This window comes from Mus musculus, chromosome 7 (genome assembly GCF_000001635.26).
Source record: "Mus musculus strain C57BL/6J chromosome 7, GRCm38.p6 C57BL/6J".
Classification (NCBI taxonomy): domain Eukaryota; kingdom Metazoa; phylum Chordata; class Mammalia; order Rodentia; family Muridae; genus Mus; species Mus musculus.
The window spans coordinates 71,281,728-71,290,817 of record NC_000073.6 but is presented as its reverse complement, the minus strand read 5'-3'; the positions used below and the strand labels follow the sequence as shown (position 1 = coordinate 71,290,817).

At 40.1% G+C, this 9,090-nt stretch overlaps 1 long non-coding RNA gene across 1 annotated transcript; it reads left to right on the top strand.

Moving 5' to 3' along the window:
- The first annotated feature begins 3,236 nt into the window (after positions 1-3,236).
- Gm39034 lies at positions 3,237-8,406 on the top strand. Its single transcript, XR_882212.1, has 2 exons — positions 3,237-3,440; positions 7,898-8,406. It is a non-coding gene; the product is annotated as a predicted gene, 39034 (long non-coding RNA).
- The last annotated feature ends 684 nt before the right edge of the window (positions 8,407-9,090 follow it).

Sequence of the window (9,090 nt, the reverse complement as noted above, 5' to 3'; positions counted from 1 at the left end):
GCAGCAGAATCATTGGACGTGATATGGAAGTAATGGATACTTACCAGCATCTGTGAGACTCTATAGATTATAAAGTACACAGTGAACCCTAATATAAACATTAACCTTAAAGAATTATAAAATTTATCAATATTGGTTCATCAGGTAGTGCACTAATAGAAGAAACAGGCGGGGCTATGTGGGAATTCTTTGTAATTTCAAACAATTTTTCTGTAAACCCCCAAAGGACCCAGAATTACTTAGTAATTAAATATTATAATTCGAGCAGTTGTTTTATAGGGTCTTCATAAAAGCATAGAGAATGGTGTTTATCTGATCAGAAAGAACTTTCTGGACTTGGGATGGGTGACTATTCATGAGAAAGCAACTTTGGAACTTAGAACTGAGGGATGGATGCTACTAAGCACAGCTTTGATGGAATCTATTCTTTCTCATCTCAGATTGTAAAATAAACAGCAAACATTACTGCTTATGCTCTTTAAATACATATAAGCTGTGACTCTGAAGTTCGGTAGTGATTGTCATTTATGGTATTTATATACTTGATATGTTTTCCCCGATATATGCTCATTTCAATTCACACTACTTAATCCCCATGGACAGGCAGTTCATGTATGTGAGCAATTAGGCCTTACTTTTGTATGTTGCTTTATCTGAAAGAATAAATGTGTGTGTTTCCCTCTAAACAAAGAGAATTGCAATCCCAATACCACTGTTGGTGACAAATCCACTTGTCTTAATCTTTGCAGGCTGTGATATAAATACAGTTTGCATTGTTCTCCAAAAATTCTTTCAGTTTAAAAAAATATGTAATCAACTGCCTTCCTCTCCAGTATAAGGTACGTGTGACTGGGGAGACCTTTCCAAAATAAGGTTGCACGACTCTTAGACAACAGATAAGGCTATTCTGCCAAGCTGAAATCTAGGAAAGGAGGCAATGATAGATATCTCACTAGAGCCCCGTGTTTCTAGATAAACATTTCTGGCTGTGGATGATCTTACACATATCTGCTTTCCTGTGTTTCTTCCATTCACTGTTATTGTTGTATCAAACTCTAAAATTGGAATTCGTGACAGAGGAGTCTCTTGTTTTCTGGGCAGGGTTATCAAGGCCATAATAAGCAGTTTTTCCTCTTTCCAGGCCCTTAATTGTATTAGTAATCTCGGGATTTACTTTGAATTGTGAGAAATGAGAAAAAAAATCCAAGAAGCATAAAATGGGTTGTGAAATGGAGCTCTTATGTCATAAGTGCAGAGTTTCTCATCGGAAAAATCCCATCCTTAACTATGGGAAAAAATGAAGATTGCTTAGGAAACCCACAAGGAATGAGATCCTTCTCTCGTCGTCGCCTCACAGTTCTGCAGAGTAAAAGAAGCAAAGCACTCCCATGTCAGGATGAATCAGACAACTGGAATTCACACATAGAGAAAGATGAGGGGCCAGGAGCTACAGAATGCCAGATGCAAACACTGAAATTACAGTGGTTCCTAAAGGGCATCCTGAAGTCAGCCCCATCCCAGCCACTCTTTCCAAATGCTGGTCTATGTCCTGTCACCTCTACTATAAGCAAAGCAGGAGATAGACAGATAAGGAGACAGAGCCGGGCAATCTTGGGAAACTGAAGCCTAGAATGGAGAGAGAGAGAGAGAGAGAGAGAGAGAGAGAGAGAGAGAGAGAGAATAGATGGATACATACATAGATATACACATAGATAGGAAGATAAAGAACTTACTATTAAAGCACACTGAGTTATGGAAAGAAGATTCCTCATGTCTTGTTAAAAAGAGTTCAGATGTATTTCTATCAACAGTGCTTCCGAGGGACTTTGGAAGTCGTATGGCAGAGCCTACCCCCTGCTTCCTAGATAGCTGTGCTCTCAAGGCTTGAGGGTAAATCTAAAACTTACATCTGGAAAGAGTCAGGAAACCGGCAGGAGGGCTGTACCAGGGAACCCATTCAGCTGGCAGGTGTCCCCATATCTGCATCGAGTGCCACTTACTTCCAAGTGTTTTATGGGAGCAGAACATGTATGTAAATTCCAACATCCATTACAAGTTGTTGATTGCTTGACAGGTTTTCCGATTTTCATTTTTCTTATTACAATGCGGTAAGTGTATAGGGTAAAACATTTAGAAAAAGTGAGTAACCGTACACATAGGAAAATATGAAAGCCACTGCATGACTTTAGTGCTTGGGGGTTTTCAGGGCACGGGGTTTTACTTTCGGAAATGTGAATTGATGTGTGATTGCACTTTACAAAGTTAAATTGACTAGTGGAATGTTTAGACCTGATGGGGGGAATAATGAATAATGAATGTGACTAAATCTCTTAAAAGTATAAAAGTGAGGGGGGAAAGTTGTTTTAATAAATATCATTTATATAAGGACTGAAATTTAATGGAAGGGTGACAAGAATCCATGACACCTTTTGACTTTATATGAATTGACTATTTGGATTCTTAGCAGAGTTTTAATACATGTGTGACTTTCCTTTTATTTCATTTGATTCAATAAAAAGCCGCAGTTTATAGTCCGTCTGGCAAGAGGTAAATGGGGGATGGATTGACAATTTGAAGCAGCAATTGCATGAGTTAAGTTTGGCTCAGGGAAGTAGGGAATACTCTGTAAGTGAGGACAGCCTTGTCAGTTAGGGAGAGTATGGGTACCACATTGAAGCTGCCTAGGAATCTCAAAGGAAGGACTTGGCCATGCTGGGCTGTTTATTCATTTGTTGACTTTGAGGTATCACAGAGAAGGCTGAGTACTATCTGAAGCAACCCTTTTGTTGGGTTTAGACAGTGCCTCCTGCATCCCAGGATGACTTCAGACTTGCTGTGCAGTCTGATCCTCCCCAGTGTTGGAGGTTAAAAGCAACAGGACCACTCCCACTGTACCTTTTCTATCATACTCTCTAGTTTGTTAGATGTAGTTATCTGTAGCCACTGCAGCTGTAACTATGTCCAGGTGGGCAGTGAAAGGAGCTTTGGGTCTTAGTTTAACTCTAACCATTTAAGCCAGAGGCACGTGGACAATGAATGCTGTACTAACTCAGGCAGAGTCTACCCTGCCCCCCGCTCCGATTCACAGGCATGGAGATTTGGAGTGAAATGAGTGTATTATGGAAACTTGGTTTCCTCCCACAGCAGTGATCAGGACTATTTCTGAGGCTGCCCTCTAACCCACTTGAGCACATCATGTGGCAAGAGCCAAAGAACACACAAAGAGCATGGTTTCAGACATTGGCTGGAGTGGCAAGGCTGATTATTTTTCTTATTGCTGTGACTAAATCCTGACCAGAACCAGTTTTTACAAAGCAGGTTTATTTCAACGTCGAGTGTATGAAAGAAAGCAACCTGTCCGAGTAGGGAGAGTCGAGCTGTAGGAACCTGGAGCTGTGTTCTCTACTCATTGGATGCAAAGAGACAGGAACGGGCAGGAGGTGAGATTGGGTTATATAATTTGTAAAACTTCTTTAAACAAAGACATAAAAATAAGGCAAGATATGACTTAACAATGATGAAGGGTTTGGTGGCATAATTTCAAGTCTAGCCACTGTCATTTCCAGATGTCCAACCTGGGCATTAACCTCCTAAATCTCTGTTGCTCTGTTTACAAAAGAAAAACAACATTCGGATCTTTGGTTTGTTTGTTTTCTTTTTTGTTTTTCTATTTCATGTAAAAAATTTTGAAGAAGAAGAAGAAGGAGGAGGAGGAGGAAGAGGAGCGGGGAAGGGGAAGGAGAAGGAGAAGGAGAGGAAGAAGAAGAAGAAGAAGAAGAAGAAGAAGAAGAGGAGGAGGAGGAGGAGGAGGAGGAGGAGGAGGAGGGGGGAGGAGGAGGGGGGAGGAGGAGGAGGAGGAGGAGGAGGAGGAGGAGGAGGAGGAGGAGGAGGAGAAAGGGACTAGAGGACTCAGGTCAACAGTTCCTTCAGAGTAAATCCAGGATCTGTTTTAGCTTTTGTTAGTTAAAAGTTGTCTTCACATTCTTCCTCCACACTTTTCTTTTACTTACCAATTTCTTGTCTCAATCTCCCCCCTTTTCTAAAAGTATGTAAATATATATACATATATATATATTTAGAGAGAGAGATATGGATGGATAGATAGATAGATAGATAGATAGATAGATAGATAGATAGATATAGTAGCTGCATTCAGACACACTGGAAGAGGGAATCAGATCTCATTACAGATGGTTGTGAGCCACCATGTGGTTGCTGGGATTAGAACTCAGGACCTCTGGAAGAGCAGTCATTGCTCTTCACTGCTGAGGTATCTCTCCATCCCTCAGTCTCCCTTTTTAAGACTGTGAGCAAACTTTAGCAACTGGGCTCTTCATCCTGAGAAAGCAAGTGTCTGTGGAAGAACAAGCCCAGAAGACATTTACTCAGTAAATGAATGAGCAAATGCGATTTTCCAGGACTTGCTTGAACCTTGTAATATTGCCCTAGCAAGGGCTTCTTAAGTCTGTCTCTGTTTCTAAGCCTTGTTTCACTACAGAAGAATAATGACATATATCCTGGGATTTGTTTATTGAAAAAATATACTTTAATTTTTAAGCATTAGACTTTATTGCAATTACACATTTTTGTGGTGATATTTCTTTATCATCAAAAACCAATTGCAGTCGGGCAGTGGTTGCACACACCTTTAATCCCAGCACTACGGAGGCAGAGGCAGGTGGTTGAGTTCCAGGCCAGCCTGGTCTACAGAGTAAGTTCCAGAACAGCCAGGGCTACACAGAGAAACTCTGTCTCAAAAGAGAAAACAAAAACAAACAAACAAACAAACAAAATCATTTGCACAGGACTATCAGTCACATGTTTTGCAGAACCATTGACACAGGGCATGAGAATTCAACAGCAATTCCTTCCTTAAGCTCTGGTGGGGTCTACAGTTCTCAGCTGCTCCATTCAGACTAGCTGTCCTGGCTTAAACAGTGGCTCTAGCTGTCCTCAGTTTCCTTGGTGCTTAAAGGTTTGTCCCTGATCTGTTACTTAGATTATTCTACCTGGAAAAAACATTTGTTTTGTACCTGTGTGTGTGTGTGGGGGGGGGGGTGCATTCATGTGTGGAAATACGTTCTATGCTCATGGGGTGGGTAGATTCAGAGGACAACTTTGGGTGATGGTACTTAATTTTCACTTTTTTGGGGACAGGGTCTCTTTTTTTTGTTGTTGTTGTTTTCCCTATGAATCAAGTCAGGTGGCCCATAGTTTTCCATGATTCTCCTGTCTCACCATAAGAGACCTGGGATTATTGATGATCACCATGTGCGTGCCTGGCTTTTATGTGGATTCTAGGGATTTGAACGCAGGTCCTTTTGCTTGTAAGGCAACTACTTTCATGTACTGAAACATCTTTCCATATGATAAAGATGCAAATGTATAGACCACCAACACAAATACATTTGCACCATGGCTTTTGTCAAACAGCCTCACTTTCAAGTAAGTCAGTAGAAATGCCACCAAGTCCAAATTCCACATATGGAAAAGAATGTTCACTTCCAAGAGTGAAGTGGATCATAAGTTTACATCATATGTACAGTAGATAAAGAGATTAAGAACCTCTGGTCTCTCCCCAGTTCCTAATCCTAAAATATTCTGCTAAAACAGCATCTAAGAAATATTAGATAACATTCATTCAGACACAAGAGAATAAAACAATGTGTTTTTTTTTGCACGATGTTAGGCATTATTAAGGAAATATGGAATTTTGAAGTCAGAAAATAGCCCAAGATAAAATGGAGCAACTGCCTAGAACCTCAAATCCCCACCCAGTCCTAAAATGTGAGATTGTATGGTGGCCTCATAAATCCAACCTGAGTTCAACACTACATCCCCTCCATATTTAACGCTGTTCTTCAGAGTGCACTAGAGCTGCTCAGTTACCCATATAGTAAACCAAATTTATAACAACCAGATTTATTTTGCATCTTTCATGTTTTCTGAGTTGCGGAGATAAAGACATGTGAACAAGCTAGATGTTCACTGATAAGTATTGCACAGTGGAAAGATGGGAATCAGACTTCAAACGTGCTGTCAGAAATATTTACTGCTGTGTGACCTGGGCATTCATTCTCTATCTCACAGGCTAAAGCATTCATCTTCTGTCTGGTCTCTCACCTTTAAAATTAGGAAGAAATATCCCAAATATTCTGTTATTAAAATTGAACTCATAGCTAAATACAAAGATCACTCACTTAGAAGTAGAATTATTTCCCATGAAATGTGAGTGAAATATTAAATCATAGTTATTATTGCATGGAAATGGCAGGAATAGTTTGCATGAAAGTTGTTGTGTGGGATCATATATAGCACAGGCAGCAAATGTTCTTGCATACAGTTACTTCACCAAAGAACTGGTTTCTTTTGGCAGCTTTCCCTTACATATACAATTGAAAAATTAAAGCAGATGTTTCCTTACAAAAGCTACATGTTTTACTTCAAATTGTTCAATCAGGATCAGGGATCAGGAAAGTCCCTTTTATATATTTATGTTTTCCTAAATATAAATTGGCAAAAATATATTTACAAAACTCAAAAATGTTTTTTTTTCTTCTTAAAAACTGTTAACTGGACATTTTGCTTGCTCCCTTAGAGGACATAAATATGGATATCTGTCATAGTTTGCCAGAAATAAAAGATTCACAGTGAAGCAGTGAGGACATCCCCCAGCAACTGAGACTTTAAGGGGTATAGCTGCTGCCCACCCTCATAGGACCTGTCACAGCTAGGCCTTCTGACCATTGTGCTCGGGCAAATGAAGAACACTGGTGTAGCAGTTTGAAGGAGAATGTCCCCCACAGGCTCAGATGTTTGAAGATTTGGTCCTCAGTTGATCACAATGTTTGAGTAGTTTTAGAGGTGCAGCCGTGCTGGAGGAAGTATGTTCCTGGGGGTGGGGGGAAGACTCTGAAGTTTCAAAGCCTCCTGCTATTCTCAATGTGCTCCCTCTCCTAGGTGCTTGCTATTACAGATGTGAGTTCTCATTTCTCCTCTGGCCACCATGCCTGTCAATTGCTGTTGTGAGTCTCTGCCACGACAGACTTTCATTCCTTCATAACCTTAACTCAAGTAAACCTTTTCTTCTATAAGTTGTGGTAGTCAAGGTGTTTTGTCACAACACTTTAAAAAAAAAAGTAACTAACACATTTGGTTTGGTTGGTTTAGCCACAAGATTATCTGAAGATACCATACAGGATGTGGCTACTGCTTTTAGGCGAGTGATTAAGAAAAGAAAATAATAAAGGCAACTATACTTTGCAAAAATTCTCAAGATGATCAATGGGCATTTCTCTTCTAAAAGACAGCAAGGTTCACTCTCACAAGGATGAAAACTGAAGTCAAAAGGAAGAACATGGGCATATCAGACTGACTGAACGCTAGGCTTTTGTTAAGCATTATTTAATTGACATATAATGGTGAACATTTTCTCATCTTTGAGTGGGAGACATAAAACTCAGACAGGGCAGGCAGCTGTATGCTCAAAATCAACTTGGAGGCTTGTAAAGAACAGAGCCAGTAGTCACACCTGCTTCAGTTCCTTCCAGGAGCTTCTTCTCCACATGCCACCGTGGCTGAACATGGAAAGCATTTCATAAATATCTGTGAAACAATTGGTGAAATGTAGCAGGGCTTAATTTGCAATGAACAGGACAACAGCATCTCCACCTCATGCCAGATTGTCAAATACAAATAGGCTCCTGGTGAACATTTCTTTGTAGGTTTAGTGGGGTTACTTAGAGATCTATTTCATGTGGTATAGAGGAAAGCTTAGTGTAAGTGCTAGCAGAGTGCTAATAAGGACAGTGAGAGTAGAGGTTAGTTTTAGATGCCAGCTTGATTGGGCTATCGGATACCTCTCTGGGTAATGAAATATTCTTGCCTATGTCTGTAGGTTTCTAGAAGACAGTGGCTCTTGATTCAGAAGAAAGAAGAATGCCTTCCACCACTAAGGGCACTATCCAACTGTCTGAGAACTGGGAAAGAGCAGAAAGACAGAGTCAAGGCCAGCTTGTTGCCTTGTCCACAGCCAATGCACTCATCTTTACCCTTCCCTTGGACATGGGCACGCTCAGGGAGACCAGACTTGCAGAATCTCAGGTTTTCAACCTCAGACTGGAGATTGTACCACAATCCCCTATACATGGACAACTTCAGAACCCAGACTGAATTCTGTCACTCTTCACACTGTTTGCCAATCATGAATTTTGTTGCCACTGCAATCACAGGACTTCACTCTCATACTAATTAATTCTTTATCTACATCTCTCTACTTTTAATATACTTTCTCTTTCCATCTCTCCTCTGTCATCTATAATTTATCAATTATCCACCAGTCTGCCTATCTACATACACCCTTTATTCTCTGGCGTCTCACCAATAAAATAGCATAGTTGTCCTTGATGGCGATTATGGCACAGACCTGTTTGTTTGCAGAGCAGTGTCTCCTATATTTTTGAACTGAAATCAGCCTTAACTCTTTGACAGGCTTTCTGGAAATGAGTTGACAAAATAGAATTGGGTAATGAGGGAGTTGTGCTTTTCACTATATTTTGTTGAATTATTCAAAGTATTTTTTATTCTCTATTTTACAAAAAAAACCCAACAACAACAAAACATGTATGTTATGGTCCAAGAGCCTATACCAATCATCCTACCAACAGATGGAGAAATTCAGCAAACTGAGTATGCCAACTGTGCTAGGAGCTAATGGATTGCCCATGGTTTCTAGCCTTGGGGCTGATAAGGCTAGACGCAAAGGTGACCTGGATCTCCCAGAGGTCTTACAAAGCCCTTGTTTCAGGTGTCACCTGGCTATTTTAACTTTAATTCTCTGGAATAAAATATATACAGGCCTCTACAAACCCATGTTCTAATTTATTTTATGTAATGGTTTGAAAAGGAGAAAAGGCATATGGCTTAAATCATATTTTATAGTTCTTGTATTAGCATGTGGAAATATCGACACCATCATACATTAGTACCTACACAACTGAAGTATACAATTACAAAGAAAGCTACTAATACAATTTTTTGGTTTGTATGGGAGCCCGAAGCAGCTTATTACTGTGGTGTAGACATTTTCTC